Genomic DNA, 21,202 nt, shown 5'->3' with positions numbered 1-21,202 from the left:
TCTGCATTTCTTTTTTTTTTTTTTAAGATTTTATTTATTTATTTGAGAGACAGCAAGAGAGGGAACACAAGCAACAGGCAGAGGGAGAGGGAGAAGCAGGCTTCCTGCGGAGCAGGGAGCCCGATGCGGGGCTCGATCCCAGGACCCTGGGATCATGACCTGAGCTGAAGGCAGACACTTAATGACTGAGCCACCCAGGCGCCCAGATTCTGCATTTCTAACAAGTACTCAGGTGATGTTGATGGTCCAGGGAGCGCACTTGGCAAACCACTGGCCCATTGTGTCTTCCTTTGAACAAATTTGTTCCATTGAACAAATCCTTAATTTTGATGTTTTCAATTTATTTATCTTCATTTTACAGATGAGGGAATTGGAGCTTGAGATGAAGTGAATACCCCAAGGTCACACAGTAAGCTGGGATTTGGACCCATATCTGGCCAACTCCAGAGCCCCTAGTCCTAACTTCTCGACTATCCTGTCCACCAGCTTTTGGGATGTAGTGGCCACACGCTGAGGCATTTGTCCTGAGACTCTGGGGAACCTTAATAAGTTCCTGCATAAGGGAGACACCGAGGGAGAAGCACAGCGACAGGGCCCCCGAGTCACTGGGGCAGTTCTTACCCCATAGTTCAAGGGATGGAGCAATTTCCCTCACACCCTGAGGAAGTCCCCACCCATCCCGGAACTACCCTCTTACCAAAGCCACGTAACCCCTTGGTAGCTGAGGTCCAAAGGGCCCTGTCTGGGGCAGTCCAGGCTCCGAGCATGAGAACTCTGGCCACACTTCCTACTGTAGCATCCAGAGACCCTTCCAGGATCACTTCCCATTATGGCTTCATTCCTGGCACTGCAAGAGGGGGAAAACCCCGGGTGGTGGGACAGCTGCTTCTCAAAGACCTCTAGAGGTGGTGTAAGGATGGGACTCCCCTTCCAGCTAGATCTCCTGGGGACAGTTTTGATCCATGAACAAGTGGTGACGTTAATGAAATTGTCTCCAGCTGCCCCTTCCAGTGTGGCTCCTTTCGTTTTGGGGTCCTGCAACTTCCTACTCCCTCCCAGCTTCCCCCCCAGAGACTCCTAACAGACCTTCACAGCGGCATGTTGGGGAGGAGTCCTCGAGCCACTGTCCTTTGGTCACCAAATGTTTAGAGAGCATGCACTAAGAGCATGCACTAGAGACATTGTGCTAGACAAGAGGGAGATATAGAACAATTCCTGTCCCGGGGGGGCTCACGGCTTGATGGGGGAGACAGGTCCCCACATAATTACAGCATAAAGTTCTCAATTGTGAAATCGAAGAGTGAGCAACTAGCTCTTCCTAGGGAAAACAGAAAAGGCTTTGCAGGGTGGGGGGCGGGTGACTTACAAGCAAGACTCTGAAGGATGAGCAAGACTTTGGGCAGGTAGAGGAAGGTAGATAGGAGAGCCCTCCAGGTGGGGCCATCATGAGCAAAGGACAGGGAGTTCAAAGGAGCATGGCACACCCCAAAACTGATAACCAGTTGGCTCCACTGGTACCCAGTGGTTGGGTACCACGGCCCTGGGGGTCAGAATGAGTACATTTTGGGGGCACCTGAGTGGCTCAGCTGTTAAGCGTCCACCTTAGGCTCAGGTCATGATCCCAGGGTCCTGGGATCGAGCCCCGAGTAGGGCTCCCTGCTCAGTGGGAAGCCTGCCTCTTCCTCTCCTCCTGCTTGTGTTCCCTCTCTCGCTGTCTCTCTCTCTCTGTCAAATAAATAAATAAAATCTTTAAAAAAAAAAAAAGAATGAGTGCGTTTTGAATCCCAATTCTATCATCTGCTAGTTGGGTGACCTTGGATAAGCTCCTAAAGGTCTCTGGTCTTGGTTTCCTCATCTATAAAATGAGGATAATAATAGCATCACCCTCATAGATCTCATAGTTTGTTGCAAGACTTCAGCAAGATCCATGTAAGAGGACATACAGTAAGTGCTCAATAAATGTGACCATAACTACTGCTGGGAACATGGGGTGTGGAGGGTGAGGAGCAGGATTATAGGAGAGAAAAGCAGAGGAATGGGCAGATTGAGAGGGCCCTTGAAGTGCAGGTAAAGGGGAGTGACCAAAAGGGCTTGCGTTTTACTGAAGGACAGGAGGGTTGACTGGACAGCTGAGGAGAGCCTGGGCCCTGGGAGCTGGGGCAGGACCTGATGATCGAGGCTGAGACCTGACTCAGATGAAGGAAAGAAGAGGAGAGAGCACGTTCAGGGAGGGGCAGGGGTAAGAGGGCTCCCTCCCCGCTCAGGAACGCTGCCTCTCACATCCTTTGATTATATTCATTCATTCATTCGTTCCTTCCTTCATTCCACAACTATTTATTTAGCACTTAAACCGTGGCCTCATGGTGTTTACATTCTAGAAAGTTTGTATTTCTATTAAGTAATGTTGCTTGGAATTTCTGGATGCAGTCTCCACCCATTCAGGCTTAAATGATCAGAAATTGGCAGCCCTATTGGTGTGTCCTCCCATTTCTTGTCTATCCTCAGACATTTCAGATGAAGGGCAAAGGGTCTTAGAGCCAGGCCAGACTGTCCAGCCCACTTCCTGTGATGGTGAGTTCACTGTCTTCTGTGAGAGCCCTTTCCATTCAGTGCAAGAGTTAACGACTGACTCCTTGCCCACCCCACCTCCCACCCCCCACCACCAGAACCCTACAGGGCACAGCTGCTCCCTTAGACCCTGGGCAGCTCTGCTGTGATGCCCAGAAAATGTCAGCACCTGCAGAAACTTCTCATTTCTGTCTAAAAGCGACTTGTTCCAAACAACCCCAAAAACCCCTGTTTTTGAAGCTTGTCGTATAGACAAAGGGATTGTGTCTTTGATATGTAAAGAGGACATTCAAATAAATAATAAACACCCACAGTGCAATAGAAAAATAGGCAAATTATTTGTACAGTCCACAGAAAAGAAAACACAAGTAACTCTGAAATGTGGCAAGTGCCAACCTCACCCATAGTAAGAGAAACACACATTAACACATCGAGAGAACATTGTTCAGTCACTGGATTGGCTAGGTTTGGAAAGTCTGGTCACTTACCATGTGAGTACAGACATTGTCACACATTGCTGGTGGAAGGGTACGTTGTTATAAATCCTACTTAACAATATTTTAAATGCATGGACCCCTTGATGCGGCAATTCCACTGCCAGGAACTTCTACGTTTACACTTACACAAGTGGAGGTGATGGATGTGCAAGGAAAATCGTTGAGATTAGAAATAAACAAATGTTCAATGAGAGGAGACTGGTTAAATAAACCGAGGCTCACACATATAATAGGATGCCATACAGCCATTAATAAAAATGAAGAAGCTTTCTATGAACTGATAGGAAATTATTTCCAAGATAAAGTAAGTAAGGGGGGAAAAGCCGGGTGCAGAGGAATGCACTTTGATTAGTGCTGTCTTTTTGTTTAAAGAGGGTGGGAAATTTCTTTGTGTATATGCACAGAATAGTTCTGGAAGGATCTATGAAATAGGTTCCAGTTGTCACATCTAAGCTGGAAGAGTGTATAGCTATATAATAAGGAGAGGAGGAAACGTTCATGCTGTCTTAAATGTTGTGCCACAAATATGAATTACAGAAAAGCAATTTTGTTAAAACCACTATTGTGATATTTATTGTACTCTGTAACACCATCTGTTTCCATGTCTGTCTGATCTCCCCCCCATCCGCCACTCCAACACACACACACACAAACACACACACATCGTGTGAGGAGAAGAGGGATAGTCAGTTCTGACTCATTCTTGCGTTCCCTGGAGCCCAGCATCACACCCAGCACAAAGCGAGTGCTCAGAAAATTTGAATACGTGTTCATAATGACTACCTTCTCCAAGAAGACCCCAGTTAGTCTAGCCTCATAGTATTCCTGCTCTTGTGTAGACTACTCCCACATTGAATAGGGATAGGGATGGCCTGTGTAATCATTGTGATACTTCACCTTGCTCTCCTGGATCACTCCTCCTGGGGGGGGCCAGCCCCCCTGTCAGGAGCACACTCAGGCAAGTCTTATGGAGAGGTTCGCTTGGTGAGGAATGGGCGCTTACTGCCAATGGTCCTGTGGGTGGAGGCATCTTGGAAATGGATCTCCAGCCCCAGTCAATCCCTCAGATAATACCAGGCTGCTCTTGACTGCAGCCTCATGAAAAATCTCAAGTCAAACCACTGAGCTAAGCTGCCCCCTATTTCCTGACCCACAGAAATTGTGTGTGAGATAATAACCCTTTATAATGTTTTAAGCTGCTAAATTTTGGGTAGTTTGTTACACAATATATACCTAATGCAATCAATAAGTCTTTATTAAGCATTTACTGAATTTCAGTTCTGTGGTGGGGAGTGCAAGAGAAAAAGAGATGCTTCTGCCTTCAGGGAAATAGGCCATGTGCACATTCATTCCTTCAGCTGACATTTATTTTTATTCTTTTTAAAGATTTTATTTTTCACCCAACGTGGGGCTCAAACTCACAACCCCAAGATCAGGAGTCACACACTCCACTGACTGAGCCAGCCAGGCACCCCTCAGCTAACATTTACTGAGCACTTACTATATACCTGGCCCTGTGTTGAATGTTGGGTGTTGAATGAATGTTGGCAATTAAAATACACTGTAGGACAGGAGGGAACTTTCTAGAATGATAGAAATGTATATCTTATGGGGTTGAAGTTACATTGATGCATATGCATTTGTAAAAACTCAGCAGATGTACACTTAATCTTATGCACTTTGTTATATGTAAATTTTACATAAAAAATACTGTAAACAGGGGCGCCTGGGTGGCTCAGTTGGTTAAACGTCAGACTCTTGATTTCCACTCAGGTCATGATGAGACCCCCCCATGGGGCTCCTCGCTGGCCGTGGAGCCTGCTTGAGACTCTCTCTCTCTCTCTCCCCCTGCCCCTCCCCGCTCTAAAAAATTCTGTAAACAAACTTTGAACTCTAGTTAATAATATGTGGGCTGAGGTAATTTACTTTGAAATGCAAGATGCATTGATGATGGGGCACCTGGGTGGCTCAGTCAGTTAATTGGTTAAGTGTCTACCCTTGGCTCAGGTCATGATCTCAGTGTCCTGGAATCGAGCCCACCCACCCACCCACCTTGCTGGGCGCTCAGTGGGGAGTCTGCTGTCCCTCTGCCCCTCCCCCCACTCGTGCTCTCTTTCTCTCTCAAATAAACAAATAAAATCTATAAAGAACAAGATGAATTGATGGATAGCTACATGGACCGACTGTGATGAAGCAAGTAGAATGTCAATGGTAAGTACTGTAGGGGTTTTGTTGTAAATCCTTCAATTTTGCTGTATGTTTGGAAATTTTCATAGCAAATTGTTTGAGGAAAAGACCTTCAATAACCGCATATATCAGTCCTCTCATTTATTATTACTATTTTAATTACACAAATAAAAGCAAATACAGTCGGGCACCTGGGTGGCTCAGATGGTTGGGCATATGCCTTTGGCTCAGGTAATGATCCTGGAGTCCCGGGATTGAGTCCCGCATTGGGCTCCCTGCTCAGCGGGGAGTCTGCTTCTCCCTCTGACCCTCCCCCCTCTCATGTGCTCTCTCTCTCTCTCTCAAATAAATAAATAAAATCTTTAAAAAAAAAAAAAAGCAAACACAATCTAGGTTAAAAATGAAATTAAAAAAAAAACAAAAAACCTGAGAAACAGTCCCCATCTCTTCCCCCTGATTCCAACGTTCCTGTCCTCTTCGGTGACAACTTCTGTTCTTGTCTGCTGTAAAGTTCCCACACCTTTCTCTTTGCGTTTACATATAGATATAGGTAAATACAAAACCGTGTTACTTTTTAAATGAGTGTACTTTCATACTATCTGCAAGTGTGTCTTGGGGATCTCTCCATGTCAATTTGTGCACATTGCCTCAGTTTTAAATTGCTGAGTAGGATGTGCCTTGTTCAAGATGCAAAGCTCAGAGAGAAGGTCTTGTCAAAGAGCAGACAGCATATCAGAATTGCTGGGACGGGAACCCATTCTCCTCGTTCTGGGGCCTGGGCGCACCCCGCGAGAGTGACCGCCACTGAGTGAGGGCAGGGCCGGGACCCAGGCCCTGTTATTCCGCGGAATGCTGGGGTGCGGGTGGCAGGTCTGGCTTAGCACCCCCGCCCCCTGAGGGGACCTGCCTGAGCTTGCGTGCACCCGGACCCAGGAGGAAGTCCGATGAGTGCTTCCTCTTTTCTTACCCTCCGGGGACGCTGGGGGAAGGCAGGGGGTTGTGAAACCGAACTGTCCCCCAACCCCCTTGGGGGGAGACGGGGAAACCCATCAGCTGGAGGAGGCCACGCAGCTGGGGGCAGAAAAACAACTTCTTGGGCTCCCCTCAGCACCCCCATTCCTGCCCAGTCCCGCCATACTCCTGAGTAGGAGGTCAGCTGACTCTAGGGTGGTACCTGGTGTAGGCAAGCTTCCAAGACACCCGTAGTCTACCCATTCAGCCACAGGAGAAAGCCCCAGTTCCTTATCAGCTTCTGCTGCCATTTCCAAGGCTGATTTTCCACCTGTCTGTGCCCAGGGGCTTCAGGCACCGAGGACACAGAAGTGTTTGTGGTTCATCAGTCAAGCCAGGCTGTTCCTCCCTCCAGTCTTTGTCAGGCTGTCTCTTCTGTCTGAAAAACCCTTTGCCATGATCTTCTGTTAACATCCTTTAAATGTCGACCTATCACCTCCTTCAAGAAGTCCTCCTTGATGCACCCCAGGCTGGACCAATATCCCTCCTACTTGGTCCTACAATATGCACAGCATTTTCCACTCTGTATCTGGGTTATCAGTTTAAGTTTTTATCTCCCTAATTCATTTGGATGTTGCTTGAAAACTATCTTGTTCATCTTTTTGTGCTTCCAGCCCCTGGCAGACATGCACATATTAAGCCCTTAATAAATATTAATAGAATTAATCAAAGAATGAAGGGTTTGGATCTCAGTGCTATTCCTCACTGGCTGTTTACAAACTTTGAACTTCAGTTTCTTCATCTGTAAAATGGGCACGTGAATAGTACCTTCATGGAACTTGCAAATAAGCAGAAGAGACAGACAATAAACACATTAACTTATTATAAATACGTACATGAAAAGTTCTCTGGAGAAAACTAAGGCAGGGTGAGGGAAGGAGCTAGAGGTGATGGAGAATGGGGAACTTTAGGAAGGGGCATCAAGGACCTGTTGGTGTTGTGAGTTTCTCAGGGGCTGGTCTTCTCAGATTTTCATTTGCCTCTCTTGGAAAATGAGGACAGCAGTGACCTGCCTGGGAGGGTATTGCTGTGAAATGAGCACTGGCTACTTTGCAAATAAAAGGGGAAATATCTGAGCCCTGAAATAATGATTGTGGCTCTCTTCCCCATCCCCCATTCTGTTTTGAATATAGGACAATCAACAGTGGTCCCAAAGAATTTGAAATATGAAATGCAAATGCCTTCTGAGATAGGAAAACATATTTTTGAAAGAGCCATCATCTGACTCAAGGTGAAGGTGAAGCCTGCGTTGTTCCCCAGCTCCTGCCCTCCCTCCAGGACTGAGCCCTGGGATGTGTCCTTTAATCTGAATTTGTCTCTCTACTCCTCAGTCTCCAGGGCACACTTACTGAGTTTGTGTACTCATTACAAGCATGGGCTCTGGAGGTACACCGGAGACTCACAGACCTGGGTTTGAATCCCAGCTCTGTCGCTAGCTGGTTGTGTGACCTTGGGCAGGTGTCTTTACCTCTCTGAGCCATCCATTTATAATCATTCCTATCTCAAAGAGATTAAATCAGATGATATAAGTGAGGGCGCAATAATAAGAGCTTTTAATGCAATAATTTAATGATCTGGTGAAGTAGGTACTCTTATCATTCCACTTTGCAGATGAGAAAGCAAAATCACAGCTAGCGAAAAGTACTCAGTCTAGCTTCAATGCCTTTGCTTCCATCATTCCTCCATCCCTGACCCATTGTCAAGTACACACCAAAAACTTTTCTTGACTTTTCCATCCTCTAAAAATCCTACCCAGCCTCAATTCTACCTCTGTCTCTGATATTCTTTTAAGATTTTTTATTTTTAAGTAATCTCTACACCCAACGTGGGACTCAAACTCACAACCCCAAGATCAAGAGTCACATGCTATGCAGACTGAGCCAGCCAGGTGCCCCTGAAGTCTCTGATTTTTAAATTGACTTTTAATTTTTGAGTAGTTAATATATTCAAGTGGTCCAAAATTCAAGAGTACAAAGGGTATACTGGGACCAGTAAGTCTCCTTCCCTGCTCTGTCACCCAGCCCATCAACACTTGTTATTATTTGTCTTTTTTATTATAATCATTCTAATGTTGTGTAGTGACATCTCATGGTGGCTTTAATTTGTATTTCCCTAATGACTAATGATAATAAGCATCTTTTAACGTGCTTGTTAGCTCTTTGTATAATTTCTTTGGAGAAATGTCTATTCAAATCTTTTGTCCACTTTTCAGTTATGTTGTCTTTTTATTGTTGAGTTGTGGTGTATATATATTTGGGATACTAGTCCCTTAGGAGATCTGTATTCGCCCCCATTCTGTGCATTGTCTTTTCATTTTCTTGATTGTCTCATTTGCTGCACAAGTTTTTAGTTTTGAGGAAATCCAGTTTATCAGTTTTTGGTTTTTTTCTACCTGTGTCACATTTAAGAAGGCTTTGCTTAACCTAAAATCATGAAGGTTTTTATAGTTTTAGCTCAGACATTTAGGTCTATGATCCATTTTGACTTATTTTTGTGGATGGTGTGAGGTAGGGGTCCATTTCATTATTTTGCATGGGGGTATCTAGTTCTAGCACCATTTATTGAAAAGACTATTCTTCCCCCACTGAATTGTCTTGGCACTCTTGTTGGAAATCACTTGGCCATAATGTGAGGGTTTACTTCTGGACTCTCAATTCTGTTCCATTGTTACATATTTCTATATGACAGTACCACACTGTCTTGATTACTGTAACTTTATAGTAAGTTTCAGAGTCCTCCAACTTTGTTTTACTTTTTCAAGATTGCTTCGCTGTTCTGGATTCCTTGTGTTTCCATATAAATTTGGGGGTGAACTGGTGAATTTTTTTTAATAGATGGGAATTATGTTGATCAATTTGAAGACTATCATCACCTTCACAATATTAAGTCTTCCAATCTAAGAAGAAATGTCTTTTCCATGAGATATCTTTCCCATCCTATGAGATGACTTTGTTTAGGTCTTCTTCAGTTTCTTTCAAGGGTGATTTTTTAGTTTTTAAATTATCTTGCACGATTTTTGTTAAAATTATTCCCAAACCTTTTTTTTTTTTAAGATTTTTATTTATTTGCGAGAGAGAGAATGAGAGACAGAGAGCATGAGAGGGAGGAGGGTCAGAGGGAGAAGCAGACTCCCTGCTGAGCAGGGAGCCCGATGTGGGACTCGATCCTGGGACTCCAGGATCATGACCTGAGCCGAAGGCAGTTGCTCAACCAACTGAGCCGCCCAGGCGCCCTATTCCCAAACATTTTATTCTTTTTGGTGATATTGTAAATGAAATTGTTTTCTTAACCTTATTTTCAGATTGTTCATTGCTAGTGTTAGTTCTGATTTTTAAATTGACTTTTAATTTTTGAGTAGTTAATATATTCAAGTGGTCCAAAATTCAAGAGTACAAAGGGTATACTGGGACCAGTAAGTCTCCTCCCCTGCTCTGTCACCCAGCCCATCAACACTTGTTATTATCTGTCTAACTAAAACAATTAGTTTTGGGGCACCTGGGTGGCTCAGTCAGTTGAGCGTCTGACTCTTGATTTCAGATCAAGAGATCAAGGGTCGTGAGATCAAGCCCCATGTTGGGCTCTGTGCTGGGTGTGGAGCCTGCTTAGGATTCTCTCTCCCTCTCTCCCCTTGCCCCCCACCCAAATACATAAATAAATAAATGAAATACAATTAGTTTTTATACATCCTCATTCTTTTTGACAACAGCTTGGTACTCCATTATTGTATTAGCATTTATTTTCCCAGTCCCCAAATGATGGACATCTAGATTATTTCCAACCCTTTCCTAGTAAAAGTGGTGCTGTATTGACTTCCCTTGTGCATACTCATGAAGTCTCAGGTATTCTGATCTTTTTTCTCTCTGAGCTCTTACAACTGTCAGTTGCCACCACCCTGGCCCATGCCACCATCATATTATCCTTGGATGACTGCCTCAGCCTGCTCATTGGGTTCCCTGCTTTCCTCATGCCCCTCCAATCCATTCTCCACCCAGCAGCCAGACAGATCCCATTAAAACACAAGCCAGTGTGGCTTACTCCTCTGCTCAAAACCTTCCAATGGCTCCCATCTTGTGTCAATTAAAGTTTTATATCAACACCAAGACTTCTTGGCCTCACATTCTGATTTCACTATCTTTCCAACGTCATTTCCATCACTCTCCTCTGCACCCACTCTGATCCAGCTACATGGCCTCCTTTATTCCTTAAACACACCAAGTGCGATTGCACCTCAGGACTTTTGCCGTTATTGTTCCTTCTGTTTGGAACACGCTTCCCCCAGATTATCACATGGCTCACTCCCCCAGTTCAGCAGGTCTCTGCTACATGCTACCTCCTCAGAGAGGTCTACCCTGGCCACTCTGTCTCAAGTCACATCCCACCCTCTTGCTCTGATTTATTTTTCTTGTAATCCTATCACCCTTGCACATAAGATGTCAATTGATTTTCATGATGATTCACTGAGATAAATACTATTGTCATTTCCACTCGATAGATGAGGAAACTGAGACTCAGAAAAGTGATTTGATTTGTTCAAGGTCATTCAGTTCATAAATGGCAGTGCCAGGATTTGAACTCTAGATTGATGCCAAAGATGCAGCATTTAGCACTACTTCTTGTGGTCAGCTATATTCCCCATGACAATGAATGAATGAATGAATGAATGAATGAATGAATGAATCGATAAAATGTTTGCCACCCCAAGTACTGGTAAGGCAGTGTTTTAGGATAAATTTGTAATATAAATGTTCTTTGATGCTAATATGAGTTAGACGGGAAATATTTTTTTTTAATTAAAAAGAATGACAATACCAAATAGGCAAGGATGTGGAGAAACTGGAAAACATACATTGCTGGTCGGAATGCAAAATGGTATAATTGCTTTGAAAACCAATGTAGCAGTGGATTATCAGGTTAAAATATACACTTACCATGCTCGCTTCGGCAGCACATATACTAAAATATACACTTACCACTTGACCCAGCAACTCCAGTCCTAAGTATTTACTCAAGAGAAATAAAGCATGTCCATACAAAGGCTTGTACATGAAGGTTCATAGCAGCTTTATTCATGTAACCAAAACCTGAAAACAACGCAAATGTCCATCAAGTAAATGGATAAACAAATAGGGATACATCTATACTGTGGAATACTACTCAGCAGTGAAAAGGAACAAAATACTGCAAAATGTAACAACATGGAAAATCTCAAAAGTAATATGGAAGTAAAAGAAGACAGACATAAAAGAAACATATGGTATGATTGCATTTATTTAAAATTCTAGAAAAGACAAAGCTAATCTACAATAGACAAAAAGCCAAAAACAGGCAATGAAGCGGGGGAGAAGTTGACTGCAATAGGGTAAAAGGGAACTCTTTGGAGTGGTAGAAATGTTCTATATCTTGATTAGGGTAGTGGTTACACAAGTGTATACCTTTACCAAAATTCATCAAGCTGAGTATTTTAATGGTGCATTTTATGTATAAAACTATGCCATAGTAAAGTTGATAGGAGCTTTGGAAACATGCACAGATTTTTACTGCAGCATTACTTCAATAGCAAAAAGAGGGGTAGGTAGAATTGGCTGTTAACAGGACAATGTTTCAGCTGTCTGTGGTCCTTTGCCATCAGCATGACAAACTTATGGAAGAAGGTGTAGCTGATGCTAATGATGACCCTCTTGTGTCCTCAGAACATGTATCTCTCTTCCTGGAGGCTCTCTCTCTGGTGGCTGGAGTATGCATGGGGCAGGCCAGAGTGCTGAAGGATTAATACCCCCCAGGAGCATCCCTCATCCAATGTCTGCCAGGAGTTGGTACATAAATGCCTCAGCGCCCTCATCTTCCAGGAAAGGTAATTATGGAGTGGGAATACTAGTGTCTCCAGAATTCCCTCTCCAGCAGGAGTGAGTTCCAGGAGCCCACAGTTGTAATTGGTTGCAATGCTCTCTTAATTGGCTTTCTTCCCTCTCCTATCTTATCCACCTACACCCCTACCAGTGTTTTCTGCATCTTCCAAATAACCTACTTTCAGGGGCGCCTGGGTGGCTCAGTTGTTAAGCGTCTGCCTTTGGCTCAGGTCATGATCCCAGGGTCCTGGGATTGAGCCCCGCATCGGGCTCCCTGCTCAGCGGGGAGCCTGCTTCTCCCTTTCCCACTCCCCCTGCTTGTGTTCCCTCTCTCACTGTGTCTTTCTCTGTCAAAATAAATAAATAAAATCTTTTTAAAAAAAATAACCTACTTTCACTTGAATCCATGTCTAGGGTCTACTTCTGGGGAACTCAAATTAAGGCTAATGGATGAGGGGCACCTGGGTGACTCAGTTGGTTGAGCATCTGCCTTTGGTCAAGTCATGATCCCAGGGTCCTGGGATTGAGCCCCTGTGTCGGGCTTCCTGCTCAGCAGGGAGTCTTCTTCTCTCCTTCTGCCCCTCCCCTGCTCTTGCTGTCTTTCTCTCTCTCTCAAATAAATAAATGAAATCTTTTTTTTTTTTTTAAAGACTGATGGATGATACCAAGAGTCAGTCAAGATGTGGGGCAATGAGGGGAGGGGGTTGGGGGGGATGTGGTAACTGGGTGATGGACATTAAGGAGGGCATGTGATGTAATGAGCACTGGGTGTTCTATAAGACTGTTTGAATTAATTTAAATAAAAAAGATGTGGGGAAATGTTAGGAGAAGAATTTTGGCAGCAGCCATCTGCAAGCATCCATCATTCTTGGCAAAGCAAATCTTTACAAAATTCTTACACCAGTCCATCAGGGACATGGTAGCCCAAAGCTGTGTGCCATCTAGGTGTCCATGACTAGGGGGATGGACAAATAAACTGTGGAGATGTAGACAATGACCTTTAGCAACATGGCTAAATGTTAATAACAGTGTTGGAATTGGAGGGGAAAGCACAAAATTAAGTACTATTAAAGTAAACTAAACACAGAATTAAAATTATTTTTAAAGGGGCACCTGGGTGGCTCAGTCAGTTGAGCGTCCAACCCTTGGTTTCAGGTCAGGTCATGATCTCAGGGTCCTGGGATGGAGCTCCACATCGGGGTCCGCGTTCAGCGTGGAGTGCGCTTAAGACTTTCCCTCTCCCTCTGCCCTTCCCCACTTAAAATCAATCAATAAATCTTTTAAAAATTTATTTTTAAAATCACATATGTGTATTTGAGCACAGATAGCAAACACATTAGAGCAGGGTCATTATCTTTTAATTCATGGTTCTGCCCGCCCCCCCCCCCACACACACACATTTAATTATGTTTGGAGACATTTTTGGTTGTCGCAAGTGGAGAAGGAGGTTGCTACTGGCATTTGGTAGGTGGAGTCCAGGAATGCTGTTCATCATCCTACCTTGCCCAGGACAACCGCCCTACAACGAAGAATTATGCAGCTCACATGTCAATAGTACTGAAGTTGAGAAGCCCTGTGTAGCCCTGCACTCAGCAGAGTATCGCTGAATTAATGAATGAATGAATGGATGAGTGAATGAAGAGATGATGGTAGCCTGAAGTGGCTGGTAGCAGTGGGAATACAGAAAGGCTGTAAGATTCTTACACATCTTGGAAGTGTACTTGGCAGAATTTAGTGCGACAATACCTCTCTTTTTCCAGGAGCCGATGTGCTCTGTCCTTGCCTGGTCCTGGGCACATCTCATTCATGTGGGACCCTCCAGCCGGGCATCCCGCCTTCTCAATTTTCAAAGTCATCCGAGCTGCCGAAACCGGCCAAGAATGAGCCAGGGCGGTGCCTGCGGGTGAGAAACTTTGCATGCCCTTTGAATAGAGCGGGGCCTGTGGAGTGGAACCCACAGACCACAGAAGGACCCGGAAGGCTTGGGACACGGTGTGGGGGAGGGGCCTGGGCTTGTAGGAGTGGATTGAAATGGTAGGGAAAACCCGATTAGAATGCTAAAGGCGGGGGGGGGGGGGGGGGGGGAGGGGCGATTAGAATCCTGTGAGAGTGCCGAGGATAGGGGTTAGGATCCTTGGGGGCTGAGTTGGAATCTTTTGATGAGGGGTTAAAATCCTTGAGGGTAGGGTTGGAATTTTTGGATGGATCGGATTGGAATCCTGAGGGGTGTTCCTTTGGGAACAAGATTGGGATTATCCAGGAGCAGGATTAGATTCCCTGGGGTTAGGGTTATGAATCTGGAGGGCTGGGTCAGAATCCTTCGAAGAGGAGGGTTAGGCTCCTTTGGTTGGCTGGATTAGAATCCTTGGGGGCAGGATTAGAAAACTCCGGTTGGGTGAGGCTAAAAAATCCTTCAAATGTGAGATTCAAAATCCTTTTGGGGGCAGAATTAGGATTTTGGGAAGAGATGGTGTTGCAGTTCTTGTGAGGACGGGTTTAATCCCTTTGGGGACCGCATTAGGGTTTGGGGAGGCGGGGATTATAATGCATTAGGACAGGTGTAAGGTATTTGGAGGAGGGGGTGGGGTTAGAATCTTTGGGGGACGGATTAAAATTCTTAGGGGCGGGTTTATTATCCTTCCGGGCGGGGTTAGGATCCTTAGGGGCAGAGTTAGAAGCCTCGGATGGGCTGTGTTTAAAAAAAAAATCCTTGGGGACGCCTGGATGGCTCAGTCGGTTAAGCGTCTGCCTTCCGCTCAGGTCATGGTCCCAGGGTCCTGGCACCGAGTCCCTCACCGGGATCCCTGCTCAACAGGAAATCTGCTTCTTCCTCTGCCTCTGCTCCTGCTCTCATTCTCTCTCTCGCTCTCTCTCAAATAAACAAATATAATCTTTATTTAAAAAAGTACTTGGGCGGTGAGGGGCGCCTGGGTGGCTCAGTCGTTGGGCGTCTGCCTTCGGCTCAGGTCCTGATCCCAGGGTCCTGGGATCGAACCCGCATCCGGCTCCCTGCGCCGCAGGAAGCCTGCTTCTCCCTCTCCCACTCCCCCTGCTGTGTTCCCTCTCTCACCGTCCCTCTCTCTATCAAATAAATAAATAAAATCTTAAAAAAAAAAAAAAGTCCTTGGGCGGTGGGATTAGGGTCTGGGAAGTGGGGTGTGGGATTAGAGTCCCGGCGGTGGGGTTAGACTCTTCAGGGGCGGGGTTAGGCTGCATGAGGGTGGGGTTAGAATCGCTCAGGGCGCGGCTAAGGAACCCAGATGGCCTGTGGGTGCCACCGCGTCCCTGGCAGCCGGGACGCACCACCGAGGCCTAGAGGCCAGCGGGAGGGGACGCGGGCGGTTCAGCGTCAGGGGAGCCGGAGAAGCCGCGCGGCGCCCGGGCCCCTCAGAGCAGGGCTCTTGCCTCTTCTCGAAAGTCAGCCCGTCTCCCTTCGGGCACGGGCGCCCCGGGACCCCGGGGGCTGCTGAGCTGGGGGGGCGCTCGAGCTGCGAGGATCCGGGCTGCCCGCAGGACGAGGAGCGGGCGCCCAGGTGAGTGGCGCGGACCCGGCCGCCGAGCGCCGCCTGAGGGTCTTCGCTGCGGGGGGAGCCCGGGGTGGTGGGCAGGGCCGGCTGGGGTGCGGCGGGAAGGGGCGGGCGGGGGCAGCGGCGGGCGGGCAGGGATGAGGGGCGGGCGGAGGGGATGGCCCGGCTGCGAACCTGGAGCAGCTCTGGGGAGGGGAGCTCTGGCCACCGAGTGACTTCCATCCAGCCTCCACTTCTCGGAGCCGTCCAGGTTCCCTTTCTGCAAAGGAAAAGAAAAACGAGAAGGAAGGGATGGGGCTTCACGGAGACCGGGAGGGGAAGGCCCTTACGGTTCCTGGTGGGGGTGGGTGACGGGTCACGGCGGGTTGGCAGCGGGTTGGCAGCCGTCGTGGGGAAGGGGACAGATGGCCGTAGGCGTGACGTGCGAACCACGCCCGGGCTGGGCTGCCGCTGGGCCGGCTCGCCGCGCTCCGGCCTCCTCCCGCGCTAGGCGCTGGTCCCCAGCAGTTGTGGGTCACAACTCAAAACCTCCCGGACAGACCGACCACAGGGTGTCTGCCCCGTCACTTTCCTCTTCGTCAGACCTTGGGCCAAGTCGCTCTCTCGCGCCCAATTCCAGTTTCCTCCTCTGTCAGATGGGGCTATTATTCTTTCTCCAAGGCTATAATGAGCTAGAGTCCATGGGGGTCATGCAAGGGGAAGTGGGATTCTGGGAGCAACCTGCCTGTTGACCTTGAGCAAGGGATTTGGCCTTCCTGTGCCTCCGTGTTTACACCTATAGGTTGGGGTTATTAATAATAATGACTCCCTCACAGGGTCGTCTTGAAGGTTAGGTTGTTATTGATGGAAAGCTCTTAGAGCACATGACAGGTATACATGTTAATACACGTGAACTATTGTCATAGCTAACACAGTCTAGCCCAGTGCTTCTCAAACTTTGGCAGTATACCAGAATCACCTGGAAGGCTTGTTAAAACACAGATTTCTGGGCCCTGACCCCAGAGTTCCTGGTTCAGTAGGTCCGCCTGGGACTCCGAGAATTTACATTCCCACGTGATGCTGTCGCTGCTGGTCCAGGGACCACACTTTGAGAACCACTGCTGTAGACTTTGGCCAGCACAGAGAAAGGCTTCAATAGATATTGGTTCCTTTATCCCATGGCTTTCTCTTCACTATCCATTTTGGGGGGGGGGGGATGTTAAAATAAAGAAAAGTGAAGGGAATAATATACTAACTATCCCATGAACCCTCCACCCAGTATTAAATGTTAGCATTTTGTTACGTTTGCTTCTGATTTTTTTTTTAAATAAAATTATTAAAAGTGACAGATAAAATTGAAGCCTCTCCACCTTGTCTCTCTCTCAGTCCTGCTTTTCTCCCTCCCCAGAGGCAACCATTGTCATGAAATATAGTCTTTTCTAGTCTGTGCCTTTAGGAATTTATTACATAGATATGGATGCATAAATAATACATAGAATTGTTTTTCTGTGTTTTAAAGATCTCCAAAAATGCTACCCAGCTGTGAGATTCTTCTGCAATGTCATTTTTCTTTTCCTTGCCTGATCATTAAGTTGTCAGGGTCTAGCCAGGATGAGAAACAGAGGCATAAATAGTTCATTCCTTCTCAGTGGAGTGTCCCAGCAGGTGACCACCCTACCTTATTTCTCATTTCCCTGTTGCTGGACATTCAGGTGTGGAACAAGGTATTTATGACAACAAACTATTCTGCTGGGACCATCCTGGATGTATGGCCCTGATGGGGGTGGGAGGGTGCAGGTGTTTCTTGGGAAAACCCCAAGAGGCTGGATGGGTCTCCAGAGGGGGCATCTGTGGCCCTCTCTCATTGTGTGGGAGGAGGACTGAGGCCTGGAAGGGTCACCCAGGGAGTCTGGGTCAGAGAGGACAGAGTGTCTGGGTCTGCTGACCTCTCAGGGTCGCTGTCCCCGGTTTCCTGTTCTCCACTGCTGGAGAGGAAAGATCTTCATCTGCCTGACACTTGGTAGAAACTCAAGCAATGGAAGCATGACTCCTTTAAAAAAAGCTTTTTGGATAACAAATATTTTAGTTTATTTTTGTATAGTCTTCTTTTCTGTGCACTTTTTATTTAACATAATCAGTAAAGTGCTGGGTATACAATTTTCATCCTACTTCTTTGCTTAGCACTACATTGTAAACATTTGCCCATGTCATTAAAATATCCTAGGATTTTTTTAAATTGGCGTTTTATTTTTTTTAAAGATTTTTATTTATTTATTTGACAGAGAGAGAGATAGCAAGAGCAGGAACACAAGCAGGGGGAGTGGGAGAGGGAGAAGCAGGCTTCCTGCCGAGCAGGGAGCCTGATGTGGGACTAGATCCCAGGACCCTGGGATAATGACCTGAGCCGAAGGCAGACGCTTAACAACTGAGCCACCCAGGCGCCCTGGCGTTTTATTTTTTAAGTTTATTTATTTATTTAAGTAATCTTTACACCCAACATAGAGCTCGAACTCATGACTCCAAGATCAAGAGCCACATGCTCCTCCAACCAAGTCAGCCAGGGGCCCCAAAATATCCTTGGATTTTTTTTTTTGTTTTTTATTTTATTCTTATTTTTTTAAGATTTATTTATTTGAGAGAGAGAGCAAGCAAGCACACAGAAGGAGAGGGAGAAGCAGGCTCCCCACTGAGCAGGGAGCCGATGTGGGGCTCGATCCCAGGACCCTGAGATCATGACCAGAGCCGAAGGCAGATGCCTAACCGACTGAGCCTCCCAGGCGCCCCCCTTGGATTTTTTAATGACCACATATTATTCCACTGTTTGGGTACACTATAATTTGTTTAACCATCCTAGGAAAGCACTTTTATGTAGTTTACAATTTGTAAATTCTTTGGAGTCAAAAGTCACATAGCATGATGAACTTAACCATTTTAAAACTAACAATTCGGTAGCATTTGGTACATTCACAGTGTTGTGCAACCACCACTTCTGTATGGTCCCCAAATATTTTCATCTCCCCAAAAGGAAGCACTGAACCCATTAAAGCAGTCACTCCCCTTCCTCCCTCCCCCCAGCCCATGGCAACCCCCAGCCTGCTTTTTGTATCTTTGGATTCATTTACTCTGGCTTCTTCCACATAAGATAATGTTTGCAAGGTTCACCCAAGTTGTAGTATGTATTGGTATTTCACTTCTTTTTATGGCTGAATAATATTTCATTGTGTGTATATACTGCAATTTGCTTATGTATTCATCTGTAGGTGGAAATTTGGGTTGTTTCCACCTTCTGACTCTTGTGAATAGTGCCGCTGTGAGCATGTGCCTACAGGTATTTGTTTGAGCACCTGTTTTCAATTTCTTGGGTTTATACCTAGGAGTGGAATCACTGGGTCATATGGTAATTCCATGTTTAACTTTTTGAAAATTTGCCAGATTGTTTTGCACCATTTTACATTCCCATCAGCCATGTAGAAGGGTTCCAATTTCTCCACCTCCTTGCCAACACTTGCTGTTTTCCTTTTTTAAAAATTCCTATTATTATAGCCATCCTAGTGGGTGTGGGAAGCATGGATCTTTTTTTTTTTTTTTAAAGATTTTATTTATTTATTCGTGAGAGACAGAGACAGAGAGAGAGAGGCAGAGGGAGAAGCAGGCTCCCAAGGAGCAGGAAGCCCGATGCGGAACTCGATCCCAGGACCCTGAGATCATGACCTGAGCCGAAGGCAGACGCTTAACCATCTGAGCCACCCAGGCGCCCGGGAAGCATGGATCTTAATCTCACCCCAACCAGGCTGCTCCCTGGGGGCCCTGACTCCTGAGGGTGAGGAGAAAATTGTCTGCATTCAAGGGACCAGCCAGGTCTTGCACTTTAAACTCTTCCTGGAAAGTAAGGGTAAAGACATGTTGGTCTCCTAAACCACTGTATCACTAACACATAGTAGGTGCCTGGCACATAGTAGGACCTCAGAAACTTTGAATGTAGGAATGTTGAACAACCTCTCCCCTTCCTTGCCTGAGATACTTCAGCACATAGGTGTGTTTCAGTTGGCCCCATGTAGTGATTTTTTTTTTTTAATGAGAGAGAGAGAGAGAGCACATGAGAGGGGGAGGGTCAGAGGGAGAAGCAGACTCCCTGCTGAGCAGGAAGCCCGATGCAGGACTTGATCCCAGGACTCCAGGATCATGACCTGAGCCGAAGGCAGTCACTTAACCAACTGAGCCACCCAGGTGCCCGTGATTCTTTTTAATTAGTTGCCAAGTTTTAATGTCAAGAGAATTCACACAAATCTGGATTTCTGTCTTTTGAAAAACTATGAAAGTTGGTAATCGTGGGCCTAGAGACTCTGTCTCCCATGCCCCTCTGCTATTCACTCATGGCAGGTGAAGTTTTTTTGTTTTTTTTTATTCTTATGTTAATCCCCATACATTACATCATTAGTTTTAGATGTAGTGTTCCATGACTCATTGTTTGTGCATAACACCCAGTGCTCCATGCAGAATGTGCCCTCCTCAATACCCACCACCAGGCTAACCCATCCTCCCACCCCCCTCCCCTCTAGAACCCTCAGTTTGTTTTTCAGAGTCCATCGTCTCTCATGGTTCGTCTACCCCTCCGATTTCCCCCCCTTCATTCTTCCCCTCCTGCTACCTTCTTCTTCTTCTTCTTCTTTTTTTTTTTCTTAACATATATTGCATTATTTGTTTCAGAGGTACAGATCTGAGATTCAACAGTCTTGCACAATTCACAGTGCTTACCAGAGCACATAACCTCCCCAGTGTCTATCACCCAGTCACCCCATCCCTCCCACCCCACCCCCCACTCCAGCAACCCTCAGTTTGTTTCCTGCGATTAAGAATTCCTCATATCAGTGAGGTCATATGATACATGTCTTTCTCTGTTTGACTTATTTCGCTCAACATAATACCCTCCAGTTCCATCCACATCGTTGCAAATGGCAAGATCTCATTCCTTTTGATGGCTGCATAATATTCCATTGGATATATATACCACATCTTCTTTATCCATTCATCTGTTGATGGACATCTTGGCTCTTTCCACAGTTTGGCTATTGTGGACATTGCTGCTATAAACATCGGGGTGCACGTACCCTTTCAGATCCCTACTTTTGTATCTTTGGGGTAAATACCCAGTAGTGCAATTGCTGGATCATATGGTAGCTCTATTTTCAAATTTTTGAGGAACCTCCATACTGTTTTCCAGAGTGGCTGCACCAGCTTGCATTCCCACCAACAGTGGAGGAGGGTTCCCCTTTATCCGCATCCCTGCCAACATCTGTCGTTTCCTGACTTGTTAATTTTAGCCATTCTGACTGGTGTGAGGTGGTATCTCATTGAGGTTTTGATTTGGATTTCCCTGATGCCGAGCGATATTGAGCACTTTTTCATGTGTCTGTTGGCCATTTGGATGTCTTCTTTGGAAAAATGTCTGTTCATGTCTTCTGCCCATTTCTTGATTGGATTCTTTGTTCTTTGGGTGTTGAGTTTGATGAGTTCTTTATAGATTTTGGATACTAGCCCTTTATCTGTATGTCATTTGCAAATATCTTCTCCCATTTTGTCGGTTGTC

The 21,202-nt window shown here is 45.9% G+C and overlaps 1 protein-coding gene across 3 annotated transcripts in view; it reads left to right on the top strand.

The window, feature by feature from the left end:
* The first annotated feature begins 15,372 nt into the window (after positions 1 to 15,372).
* The window catches only part of HCK (HCK proto-oncogene, Src family tyrosine kinase), a 40,218-nt gene continuing 34,388 nt past the window's right edge, over positions 15,373 to 21,202 (top strand). For 2 of the 3 annotated variants that reach the window (XM_035006054.1, XM_035006053.1), the window contains exon 1: positions 15,373 to 15,642. The gene's annotated coding sequence lies outside the window, so the exon portion shown is untranslated. Of the gene's footprint in view, positions 15,643 to 19,296; positions 19,436 to 21,202 lie in introns of those variants that run through there. The other variant, XM_035006051.1, reaches the window with a different exon arrangement.

This window comes from Mirounga leonina, unplaced genomic scaffold (assembly GCF_011800145.1).
Source record: "Mirounga leonina isolate KUSES-001 unplaced genomic scaffold, KU_Mleo_1.0 Mir_150, whole genome shotgun sequence".
NCBI classification, from domain to species: Eukaryota; Metazoa; Chordata; class Mammalia; order Carnivora; family Phocidae; genus Mirounga; species Mirounga leonina.
This window is presented reverse-complemented; position numbering and strand designations above follow the sequence as displayed.